General features: G+C 46.9%; 5 non-coding genes and 1 pseudogene across 5 annotated transcripts; all 6 read right to left on the minus strand.

Moving 5' to 3' along the window:
• Positions 1-2,076: 2,076 nt before the first annotated feature.
• Positions 2,077-2,267, minus strand: LOC130299360 (U2 spliceosomal RNA). The gene has a single exon (XR_008850504.1). It is a non-coding gene; the product is annotated as a U2 spliceosomal RNA (small nuclear RNA).
• A 2,081-nt stretch (positions 2,268-4,348) lies between these two features.
• LOC130299361 (U2 spliceosomal RNA) lies at positions 4,349-4,539 on the minus strand. Its single transcript, XR_008850505.1, has one exon. It is a non-coding gene; the product is annotated as a U2 spliceosomal RNA (small nuclear RNA).
• Positions 4,540-6,630: 2,091 nt separating this feature from the next.
• Positions 6,631-6,815, minus strand: LOC130299392 (U2 spliceosomal RNA). Its single transcript, XR_008850534.1, has one exon. It is a non-coding gene; the product is annotated as a U2 spliceosomal RNA (small nuclear RNA).
• A 693-nt stretch (positions 6,816-7,508) lies between these two features.
• On the minus strand, positions 7,509-7,668 carry LOC130299395 (U2 spliceosomal RNA; annotated as a pseudogene).
• A 2,094-nt stretch (positions 7,669-9,762) lies between these two features.
• Positions 9,763-9,953, minus strand: LOC130299362 (U2 spliceosomal RNA). The gene has a single exon (XR_008850506.1). It is a non-coding gene; the product is annotated as a U2 spliceosomal RNA (small nuclear RNA).
• Positions 9,954-12,037: 2,084 nt separating this feature from the next.
• On the minus strand, positions 12,038-12,228 carry LOC130299364 (U2 spliceosomal RNA). The gene has a single exon (XR_008850507.1). It is a non-coding gene; the product is annotated as a U2 spliceosomal RNA (small nuclear RNA).
• Positions 12,229-12,970: the final 742 nt, after the last annotated feature.

The raw sequence follows: 12,970 nt of genomic DNA on the forward strand, positions 1-12,970 counted from the left end.
GTGAAAGGGGCGGGCCCAACAAGGTCCCCTTCATGGGCACTATCACTGCTTGCTGTCAGGGAGGCTGCCAGACAATTTTCCATGCACACTCTGGGCTGGGGGGCAGTCAACCACCAGTACACACAGCAGAACCTAAACCCATACCATTATTGCTAAGCAGCAAGACAGGGGCCCATTGCACTCCCACGGGGCCTTTTTAAATGCAATCCATAACCCGGATTTGCCAGGAACCCTTCTTACTCCTCCTACTTGCATGTGACACTGGGCTTAGGATCTGCATAGGAAACACACACACAAGCACACACCTACCTTTGTTGCCTGCAGATGCCTCCTTGGCTGTCCCCAAACGGTATCAAACCAACACCCACGGGAAGCTGTAAGCATAGAGGACATGCCTGCACCCCATTGGACTTACCTGTGTGGGTTAAATCCGGGTTATTTGACAACCTATGGCGGTGATGGTTCTGCTCAGGCAGAGCAGTGCTGATGCTCCTCATAAAGCTGTCGCTGCTGTGAAGGTTCTAGGTGACATCACAAATCCCTATGGTTACATACACAACAAAGCTGGGTTGTTGTTGTTTACACTCTGCAAGGCCTGTGGAAGTGAGTGACATCATAGCACTGTAGTTCTGAGGGTTCAAGATGGATGCAACAATCTCCTGTTGCTTCTATGAAGGCCGTAATAGACGACATCACCAAACAGCTCCATAGTCACATACACAGCAAAGGAGAGATGTTGTTTACACCTAGTGATGTCAGTGGTATTGAGTGACATCACAGCACAGTGCTAAGGCTCCTGGGCCTGGACACAGCAGCGGCTGCAATATCTCAACGGAGAATACGTTTATATCTATGTGTGTGTGTGCGCATATATATATATATATATATATATATATATATATTTCTCCGCCGAAATCACTTTTAAACCCATTTCCACCTTTTTTTCCCTTCTCTTCCTCTTACTTTTTTTTCACGTTTTTTTACGTTTTTCTCCTTTTCGCCTCTTTTCTGGGCGTATTATTCTTCTTTTTCTTCTTTTTTTTCGTCTAATGCATACCCCATCAGTGCAGCAATGCTTATTCAATACCGCCAGCAGATGGAGACACTGGGGGATAATTTTCTAAGGATTTATACTGATTTTTCCTGTCTGAATTTGTCGCACAGAAAGTTGCAGGCCAAATATGTGTGACATTTCTGCGACTTTAGCTTCTAGAGCATTTTTACAACATTATACATAGGTGCTGAATACATAAAAAGCGACTGTTCAGCGACAGACAAGTCGCATCGGCTGAAAGTAGGCCAGAATGTCAGTCCATGTTGGAGCAGGTTTAGATACAGTCTAAAGCATAGATCTCAAAGTCTGTGCACAGAATTTAGCAAGGGCCTCGCACCTTCTGATGCATCAGGTAGGTGCACAATAGCATAGCCTAACCCTCTGTACTTTGGTCTATATTGATGCGGGACATAGACAGCCAGCTGATGACCAATCCATTAGTGCAATGGATGGCTGGAAGCATTTGTCTTTGCCTTTGCAATACCACAGAAGCAATGCATGGTCAATGTACAGCAATGACACACCTGTGTGAACAGCCAGGAGACCCCCCCCCCCCCCCATGTTATGTTACATAGTTACATAGTTAGTACGGTCGAAAAAAGACATATGTCCATCACGTTCAACCAGGGAATTAAGGGGTAGGGGTGTGGCGCGATATTGGGGAAGGGATGAGATTTTATATTTCTTCATAAGCATTAATCTTATTTTGTCAATTAGGAACATTCAGCACCCACCCGCTATCAAGGCAGCTGCCTATCATGTCATGCCCTACCTGCACAGGTGTGCTGGCTACTCAAATGATCCAATTAAGGAGGCCATTTAGTCAGCAGCAGCAGAAGTCCTGTGCCTGGACGCTCCAACAGGGGCCAGACACAAGCAGAAGCAGAAGCAGCAGAAGCAGCAGCAGCACCACCTTTTGTTTTTTGGCTGCAGCAGCAGCAAGGCCCACAGGGCTGGCTAGCTGGCTAGCCAGCAAGCAGGTAGCAATGAAAGTAGGAATCTTTCTTTTTAACCCTGTAAGGGGGTGGTGCACTGTACCCGAAGATACTGCCATATCGGGTCAATGCATAGGGCGACGGAAGCAAGCTTCGAAATCGGCCCCCGTTCTCAAAAATCCATTTAATATATGGTCCCCAGATAGGGGACGTATCAGATATTAAACTGATAAGAACAGATACTACACTTGATCTTAGCCAAAAGGCCGAGAAGCGATAACCGTGAAAGGGGCGGGCCCAACAAGGTCCCCTTCATGGGCACTATCACTGCTTGCTGTCAGGGAGGCTGCCAGACAATTTTCCATGCACACTCTGGGCTGGGGGGCAGTCAACCACCAGTACACACAGCAGAACCTAAACCCATACCATTATTGCTAAGCAGCAAGACAGGGGCCCATTGCACTCCCACGGGGCCTTTTTAAATGCAATCCATAACCCGGATTTGCCAGGAACCCTTCTTACTCCTCCTACTTGCATGTGACACTGGGCTTAGGATCTGCATAGGAAACACACACACAAGCACACACCTACCTTTGTTGCCTGCAGATGCCTCCTTGGCTGTCCCCAAACGGTATCAAACCAACACCCACGGGAAGCTGTAAGCATAGAGGACATGCCTGCACCCCATTGGACTTACCTGTGTGGGTTAAATCCGGGTTATTTGACAACCTATGGCGGTGATGGTTCTGCTCAGGCAGAGCAGTGCTGATGCTCCTCATAAAGCTGTCGCTGCTGTGAAGGTTCTAGGTGACATCACAAATCCCTATGGTTACATACACAACAAAGCTGGGTTGTTGTTGTTTACACTCTGCAAGGCCTGTGGAAGTGAGTGACATCATAGCACTGTAGTTCTGAGGGTTCAAGATGGATGCAACAATCTCCTGTTGCTTCTATGAAGGCCGTAATAGACGACATCACCAAACAGCTCCATAGTCACATACACAGCAAAGGAGAGATGTTGTTTACACCTAGTGATGTCAGTGGTATTGAGTGACATCACAGCACAGTGCTAAGGCTCCTGGGCCTGGACACAGCAGCGGCTGCAATATCTCAACGGAGAATACGTTTATATCTATGTGTGTGTGTGCGCATATATATATATATATATATATATATATATATATATATTTCTCCGCCGAAATCACTTTTAAACCCATTTCCACCTTTTTTTCCCTTCTCTTCCTCTTACTTTTTTTTCACGTTTTTTTACGTTTTTCTCCTTTTCGCCTCTTTTCTGGGCGTATTATTCTTCTTTTTCTTCTTTTTTTTCGTCTAATGCATACCCCATCAGTGCAGCAATGCTTATTCAATACCGCCAGCAGATGGAGACACTGGGGGATAATTTTCTAAGGATTTATACTGATTTTTCCTGTCTGAATTTGTCGCACAGAAAGTTGCAGGCCAAATATGTGTGACATTTCTGCGACTTTAGCTTCTAGAGCATTTTTACAACATTATACATAGGTGCTGAATACATAAAAAGCGACTGTTCAGCGACAGACAAGTCGCATCGGCTGAAAGTAGGCCAGAATGTCAGTCCATGTTGGAGCAGGTTTAGATACAGTCTAAAGCATAGATCTCAAAGTCTGTGCACAGAATTTAGCAAGGGCCTCGCACCTTCTGATGCATCAGGTAGGTGCACAATAGCATAGCCTAACCCTCTGTACTTTGGTCTATATTGATGCGGGACATAGACAGCCAGCTGATGACCAATCCATTAGTGCAATGGATGGCTGGAAGCATTTGTCTTTGCCTTTGCAATACCACAGAAGCAATGCATGGTCAATGTACAGCAATGACACACCTGTGTGAACAGCCAGGAGACCCCCCCCCCCCCCCCCCATGTTATGTTACATAGTTACATAGTTAGTACGGTCGAAAAAAGACATATGTCCATCACGTTCAACCAGGGAATTAAGGGGTAGGGGTGTGGCGCGATATTGGGGAAGGGATGAGATTTTATATTTCTTCATAAGCATTAATCTTATTTTGTCAATTAGGAACATTCAGCACCCACCCGCTATCAAGGCAGCTGCCTATCATGTCATGCCCTACCTGCACAGGTGTGCTGGCTACTCAAATGATCCAATTAAGGAGGCCATTTAGTCAGCAGCAGCAGAAGTCCTGTGCCTGGACGCTCCAACAGGGGCCAGACACAAGCAGAAGCAGCAGAAGCAGCAGCAGCACCACCTTTTGTTTTTTGGCTGCAGCAGCAGCAAGGCCCACAGGGCTGGCTAGCTGGCTAGCCAGCAAGCAGGTAGCAATGAAAGTAGGAATCTTTCTTTTTAACCCTGTAAGGGGGTGGTGCACTGTACCCGAAGATACTGCCATATCGGGTCAATGCATAGGGCGACGGAAGCAAGCTTCGAAATCGGCCCCCGTTCTCAAAAATCCATTTAATATATGGTCCCCAGATAGGGGACGTATCAGATATTAAACTGATAAGAACAGATACTACACTTGATCTTAGCCAAAAGGCCGAGAAGCGATAACCGTGAAAGGGGCGGGCCCAACAAGGTCCCCTTCATGGGCACTATCACTGCTTGCTGTCAGGGAGGCTGCCAGACAATTTTCCATGCACACTCTGGGCTGGGGGGCAGTCAACCACCAGTACACACAGCAGAACCTAAACCCATACCATTATTGCTAAGCAGCAAGACAGGGGCCCATTGCACTCCCACGGGGCCTTTTTAAATGCAATCCATAACCCGGATTTGCCAGGAACCCTTCTTACTCCTCCTACTTGCATGTGACACTGGGCTTAGGATCTGCATAGGAAACACACACACAAGCACACACCTACCTTTGTTGCCTGCAGATGCCTCCTTGGCTGTCCCCAAACGGTATCAAACCAACACCCACGGGAAGCTGTAAGCATAGAGGACATGCCTGCACCCCATTGGACTTACCTGTGTGGGTTAAATCCGGGTTATTTGACAACCTATGGCGGTGATGGTTCTGCTCAGGCAGAGCAGTGCTGATGCTCCTCATAAAGCTGTCGCTGCTGTGAAGGTTCTAGGTGACATCACAAATCCCTATGGTTACATACACAACAAAGCTGGGTTGTTGTTGTTTACACTCTGCAAGGCCTGTGGAAGTGAGTGACATCATAGCACTGTAGTTCTGAGGGTTCAAGATGGATGCAACAATCTCCTGTTGCTTCTATGAAGGCCGTAATAGACGACATCACCAAACAGCTCCATAGTCACATACACAGCAAAGGAGAGATGTTGTTTACACCTAGTGATGTCAGTGGTATTGAGTGACATCACAGCACAGTGCTAAGGCTCCTGGGCCTGGACACAGCAGCGGCTGCAATATCTCAACGGAGAATACGTTTATATCTATGTGTGTGTGTGCGCATATATATATATATATATATATATATATATATATATATATATATTTCTCCGCCGAAATCACTTTTAAACCCATTTCCACCTTTTTTTCCCTTCTCTTCCTCTTACTTTTTTTTCACGTTTTTTTACGTTTTTCTCCTTTTCGCCTCTTTTCTGGGCGTATTATTCTTCTTTTTCTTCTTTTTTTTCGTCTAATGCATACCCCATCAGTGCAGCAATGCTTATTCAATACCGCCAGCAGATGGAGACACTGGGGGATAATTTTCTAAGGATTTATACTGATTTTTCCTGTCTGAATTTGTCGCACAGAAAGTTGCAGGCCAAATATGTGTGACATTTCTGCGACTTTAGCTTCTAGAGCATTTTTACAACATTATACATAGGTGCTGAATACATAAAAAGCGACTGTTCAGCGACAGACAAGTCGCATCGGCTGAAAGTAGGCCAGAATGTCAGTCCATGTTGGAGCAGGTTTAGATACAGTCTAAAGCATAGATCTCAAAGTCTGTGCACAGAATTTAGCAAGGGCCTCGCACCTTCTGATGCATCAGGTAGGTGCACAATAGCATAGCCTAACCCTCTGTACTTTGGTCTATATTGATGCGGGACATAGACAGCCAGCTGATGACCAATCCATTAGTGCAATGGATGGCTGGAAGCATTTGTCTTTGCCTTTGCAATACCACAGAAGCAATGCATGGTCAATGTACAGCAATGACACACCTGTGTGAACAGCCAGGAGACCCCCCCCCCCCCCCCATGTTATGTTACATAGTTACATAGTTAGTACGGTCGAAAAAAGACATATGTCCATCACGTTCAACCAGGGAATTAAGGGGTAGGGGTGTGGCGCGATATTGGGGAAGGGATGAGATTTTATATTTCTTCATAAGCATTAATCTTATTTTGTCAATTAGGAACATTCAGCACCCACCCGCTATCAAGGCAGCTGCCTATCATGTCATGCCCTACCTGCACAGGTGTGCTGGCTACTCAAATGATCCAATTAAGGAGGCCATTTAGTCAGCAGCAGCAGAAGTCCTGTGCCTGGACGCTCCAACAGGGGCCAGACACAAGCAGAAGCAGAAGCAGCAGAAGCAGCAGCAGCACCACCTTTTGATTTTTGGCTGCAGCAGCAGCAAGGCCCACAGGGCTGGCTAGCTGGCTAGCCAGCAAGCAGGTAGCAATGAAAGTAGGAATCTTTCTTTTTAACCCTGTAAGGGGGTGGTGCACTGTACCCGAAGATACTGCCATATCGGGTCAATGCATAGGGCGACGGAAGCAAGCTTCGAAATCGGCCCCCGTTCTCAAAAATCCATTTAATATATGGTCCCCAGATAGGGGACGTATCAGATATTAAACTGATAAGAACAGATTTTTTTTTTTTTTTTTTTATCTAAAGCCGAGGAACGTGCTTTCGATTCACCCAAAGTGCAAGAAAAAGTGCAAACGTGTTACACTAAAAAAAACGTGCACAAAGGATGCGGTCTATCGCAAGCCCTTCTCCGATAGGAGAGAGGCCCCCCAACAAACCTTACCCTTCGCCTCCGGACCAAAAGGTACCTGCGAGGTTCCAGGTTCGATGTCCCTTTTCGCCGAAGCTACTAGGAGACCACAAATGCTCCCGGCATCCCCCTTGGCGTTAGCCAAGGTATCTGCCCGCAGAGCCGATTACGGTAGGTACCCTGCGAAGCAGGAGTACCCGGGGTGTTTGCAGGGAGGTGCGGAACCTAATGGCCACACACACCTCCCCTAGACCGCCAGGAGGGACACCCAGAAGGGCTACCGCATCCTGACAAATCCTGTGAACACACAACACGCAAAAAGTGACACAGTGAGACAAAAAATAAATAAATAAGTGAATGTGTGCAGATATACTGCCCGGACATCCGGCCGGATCTATAAAAATTTCTCTGATCCTAGCCAGAAGGCCGGGAATCAAGAGGTGAGTGCCACAAGGTGAAGAGATTATGGTGCCCGTGCTTCAACTCAGTGAGCCTATTCTCCCAGTGAGTTTCGGCACCTCGGGGTCACCACTCCCCGAGGCACAAAAGTACCTCGGCTCTAGACCCTCTCAGCCTCATGGCGAGACCCGGAGGGAACAGGTCACATCGGGGCAGCCGTCGAGCTGATTCCTCAGAACCAGCCCCGGAAAGCCCTGGTACACCTGCATCCTCCATGCAGCACCCATCCCCACCAGCATGAAAACTGATAAGAACAGATACTACACTTGATCTTAGCCAAAAGGCCGAGAAGCGATAACCGTGAAAGGGGCGGGCCCAACAAGGTCCCCTTCATGGGCACTATCACTGCTTGCTGTCAGGGAGGCTACCAGACAATTTTCCATGCACACTCTGGGCTGGGGGGCAGTCAACCACCAGTACACACAGCAGAACCTAAACCCATACCATTATTGCTAAGCAGCAAGACAGGGGCCCATTGCACTCCCACGGGGCCTTTTTAAATGCAATCCATAACCCGGATTTGCCAGGAACCCTTCTTACTCCTCCTACTTGCATGTGACACTGGGCTTAGGATCTGCATAGGAAACACACACACAAGCACACACCTACCTTTGTTGCCTGCAGATGCCTCCTTGGCTGTCCCCAAACGGTATCAAACCAACACCCACGGGAAGCTGTAAGCATAGAGGACATGCCTGCACCCCATTGGACTTACCTGTGTGGGTTAAATCCGGGTTATTTGACAACCTATGGCGGTGATGGTTCTGCTCAGGCAGAGCAGTGCTGATGCTCCTCATAAAGCTGTCGCTGCTGTGAAGGTTCTAGGTGACATCACAAATCCCTATGGTTACATACACAACAAAGCTGGGTTGTTGTTGTTTACACTCTGCAAGGCCTGTGGAAGTGAGTGACATCATAGCACTGTAGTTCTGAGGGTTCAAGATGGATGCAACAATCTCCTGTTGCTTCTATGAAGGCCGTAATAGACGACATCACCAAACAGCTCCATAGTCACATACACAGCAAAGGAGAGATGTTGTTTACACCTAGTGATGTCAGTGGTATTGAGTGACATCACAGCACAGTGCTAAGGCTCCTGGGCCTGGACACAGCAGCGGCTGCAATATCTCAACGGAGAATACGTTTATATCTATGTGTGTGTGTGCGCATATATATATATATATATATATATATATATATATATATATATATATATTTCTCCGCCGAAATCACTTTTAAACCCATTTCCACCTTTTTTTCCCTTCTCTTCCTCTTACTTTTTTTTCACGTTTTTTTACGTTTTTCTCCTTTTCGCCTCTTTTCTGGGCGTATTATTCTTCTTTTTCTTCTTTTTTTTCGTCTAATGCATACCCCATCAGTGCAGCAATGCTTATTCAATACCGCCAGCAGATGGAGACACTGGGGGATAATTTTCTAAGGATTTATACTGATTTTTCCTGTCTGAATTTGTCGCACAGAAAGTTGCAGGCCAAATATGTGTGACATTTCTGCGACTTTAGCTTCTAGAGCATTTTTACAACATTATACATAGGTGCTGAATACATAAAAAGCGACTGTTCAGCGACAGACAAGTCGCATCGGCTGAAAGTAGGCCAGAATGTCAGTCCATGTTGGAGCAGGTTTAGATACAGTCTAAAGCATAGATCTCAAAGTCTGTGCACAGAATTTAGCAAGGGCCTCGCACCTTCTGATGCATCAGGTAGGTGCACAATAGCATAGCCTAACCCTCTGTACTTTGGTCTATATTGATGCGGGACATAGACAGCCAGCTGATGACCAATCCATTAGTGCAATGGATGGCTGGAAGCATTTGTCTTTGCCTTTGCAATACCACAGAAGCAATGCATGGTCAATGTACAGCAATGACACACCTGTGTGAACAGCCAGGAGACCCCCCCCCCCCCCCATGTTATGTTACATAGTTACATAGTTAGTACGGTCGAAAAAAGACATATGTCCATCACGTTCAACCAGGGAATTAAGGGGTAGGGGTGTGGCGCGATATTGGGGAAGGGATGAGATTTTATATTTCTTCATAAGCATTAATCTTATTTTGTCAATTAGGAACATTCAGCACCCACCCGCTATCAAGGCAGCTGCCTATCATGTCATGCCCTACCTGCACAGGTGTGCTGGCTACTCAAATGATCCAATTAAGGAGGCCATTTAGTCAGCAGCAGCAGAAGTCCTGTGCCTGGACGCTCCAACAGGGGCCAGACACAAGCAGAAGCAGAAGCAGCAGAAGCAGCAGCAGCACCACCTTTTGTTTTTTGGCTGCAGCAGCAGCAAGGCCCACAGGGCTGGCTAGCTGGCTAGCCAGCAAGCAGGTAGCAATGAAAGTAGGAATCTTTCTTTTTAACCCTGTAAGGGGGTGGTGCACTGTACCCGAAGATACTGCCATATCGGGTCAATGCATAGGGCGACGGAAGCAAGCTTCGAAATCGGCCCCCGTTCTCAAAAATCCATTTAATATATGGTCCCCAGATAGGGGACGTATCAGATATTAAACTGATAAGAACAGATACTACACTTGATCTTAGCCAAAAGGCCGAGAAGCGATAACCGTGAAAGGGGCGGGCCCAACAAGGTCCCCTTCATGGGCACTATCACTGCTTGCTGTCAGGGAGGCTGCCAGACAATTTTCCATGCACACTCTGGGCTGGGGGGCAGTCAACCACCAGTACACACAGCAGAACCTAAACCCATACCATTATTGCTAAGCAGCAAGACAGGGGCCCATTGCACTCCCACGGGGCCTTTTTAAATGCAATCCATAACCCGGATTTGCCAGGAACCCTTCTTACTCCTCCTACTTGCATGTGACACTGGGCTTAGGATCTGCATAGGAAACACACACACAAGCACACACCTACCTTTGTTGCCTGCAGATGCCTCCTTGGCTGTCCCCAAACGGTATCAAACCAACACCCACGGGAAGCTGTAAGCATAGAGGACATGCCTGCACCCCATTGGACTTACCTGTGTGGGTTAAATCCGGGTTATTTGACAACCTATGGCGGTGATGGTTCTGCTCAGGCAGAGCAGTGCTGATGCTCCTCATAAAGCTGTCGCTGCTGTGAAGGTTCTAGGTGACATCACAAATCCCTATGGTTACATACACAACAAAGCTGGGTTGTTGTTGTTTACACTCTGCAAGGCCTGTGGAAGTGAGTGACATCATAGCACTGTAGTTCTGAGGGTTCAAGATGGATGCAACAATCTCCTGTTGCTTCTATGAAGGCCGTAATAGACGACATCACCAAACAGCTCCATAGTCACATACACAGCAAAGGAGAGATGTTGTTTACACCTAGTGATGTCAGTGGTATTGAGTGACATCACAGCACAGTGCTAAGGCTCCTGGGCCTGGACACAGCAGCGGCTGCAATATCTCAACGGAGAATACGTTTATATCTATGTGTGTGTGTGCGCATATATATATATATATATATATATATATATATATATTTCTCCGCCGAAATCACTTTTAAACCCATTTCCACCTTTTTTTCCCTTCTCTTCCTCTTACTTTTTTTTCACGTTTTTTTACGTTTTTCTCCTTTTCGCCTCTTTTCTGGGCGTATTATTCTTCTTTTTCTTCTTTTTTTTCGTCTAATGCATACCCCATCAGTGCAGCAATGCTTATTCAATACCGCCAGCAGATGGAGACACTGGGGGATAATTTTCTAAGGATTTATACTGATTTTTCCTGTCTGAATTTGTCGCACAGAAAGTTGCAGGCCAAATATGTGTGACATTTCTGCGACTTTAGCTTCTAGAGCATTTTTACAACATTATACATAGGTGCTGAATACATAAAAAGCGACTGTTCAGCGACAGACAAGTCGCATCGGCTGAAAGTAGGCCAGAATGTCAGTCCATGTTGGAGCAGGTTTAGATACAGTCTAAAGCATAGATCTCAAAGTCTGTGCACAGAATTTAGCAAGGGCCTCGCACCTTCTGATGCATCAGGTAGGTGCACAATAGCATAGCCTAACCCTCTGTACTTTGGTCTATATTGATGCGGGACATAGACAGCCAGCTGATGACCAATCCATTAGTGCAATGGATGGCTGGAAGCATTTGTCTTTGCCTTTGCAATACCACAGAAGCAATGCATGGTCAATGTACAGCAATGACACACCTGTGTGAACAGCCAGGAGACCCCCCCCCCCCCCCCCATGTTATGTTACATAGTTACATAGTTAGTACGGTCGAAAAAAGACATATGTCCATCACGTTCAACCAGGGAATTAAGGGGTAGGGGTGTGGCGCGATATTGGGGAAGGGATGAGATTTTATATTTCTTCATAAGCATTAATCTTATTTTGTCAATTAGGAACATTCAGCACCCACCCGCTATCAAGGCAGCTGCCTATCATGTCATGCCCTACCTGCACAGGTGTGCTGGCTACTCAAATGATCCAATTAAGGAGGCCATTTAGTCAGCAGCAGCAGAAGTCCTGTGCCTGGACGCTCCAACAGGGGCCAGACACAAGCAGAAGCAGAAGCAGCAGAAGCAGCAGCAGCACCACCTTTTGTTTTTTGGCTGCAGCAGCAGCAAGGCCCACAGGGCTGGCTAGCTGGCTAGCCAGCAAGCAGGTAGCAATGAAAGTAGGAATCTTTCTTTTTAACCCTGTAAGGGGGTGGTGCACTGTACCCGAAGATACTGCCATATCGGGTCAATGCATAGGGCGACGGAAGCAAGCTTCGAAATCGGCCCCCGTTCTCAAAAATCCATTTAATATATGGTCCCCAGATAGGGGACGTATCAGATATTAAACTGATAAGAACAGATACTACACTTGATCTTAGCCAAAAGGCCGAGAAGCGATAACCGTGAAAGGGGCGGGCCCAACAAGGTCCCCTTCATGGGCACTATCACTGCTTGCTGTCAGGGAGGCTGCCAGACAATTTTCCATGCACACTCTGGGCTGGGGGGCAGTCAACCACCAGTACACACAGCAAAACCTAAACCCATACCATTATTGCTAAGCAGCAAGACAGGGGCCCATTGCACTCCCACGGGGCCTTTTTAAATGCAATCCATAACCCGGATTTGCCAGGAACCCTTCTTACTCCTCCTACTTGCATGTGACACTGGGCTTAGGATCTGCATAGGAAACACACACACAAGCACACACCTACCTTTGTTGCCTGCAGATGCCTCCTTGGCTGTCCCCAAACGGTATCAAACCAACACCCACGGGAAGCTGTAAGCATAGAGGACATGCCTGCACCCCATTGGACTTACCTGTGTGGGTTAAATCCGGGTTATTTGACAACCTATGGCGGTGATGGTTCTGCTCAGGCAGAGCAGTGCTGATGCTCCTCATAAAGCTGTCGCTGCTGTGAAGGTTCTAGGTGACATCACAAATCCCTATGGTTACATACACAACAAAGCTGGGTTGTTGTTGTTTACACTCTGCAAGGCCTGTGGAAGTGAGTGACATCATAGCACTGTAGTTCTGAGGGTTCAAGATGGATGCAACAATCTCCTGTTGCTTCTATGAAGGCCGTAATAGACGACATCACCAAACAGCTCCATAGTCACATACACAGCAAAGGAGAGATGTT

This window comes from Hyla sarda, unplaced genomic scaffold, assembly GCF_029499605.1.
Source record: "Hyla sarda isolate aHylSar1 unplaced genomic scaffold, aHylSar1.hap1 scaffold_1047, whole genome shotgun sequence".
NCBI classification, from domain to species: Eukaryota; Metazoa; Chordata; class Amphibia; order Anura; family Hylidae; genus Hyla; species Hyla sarda.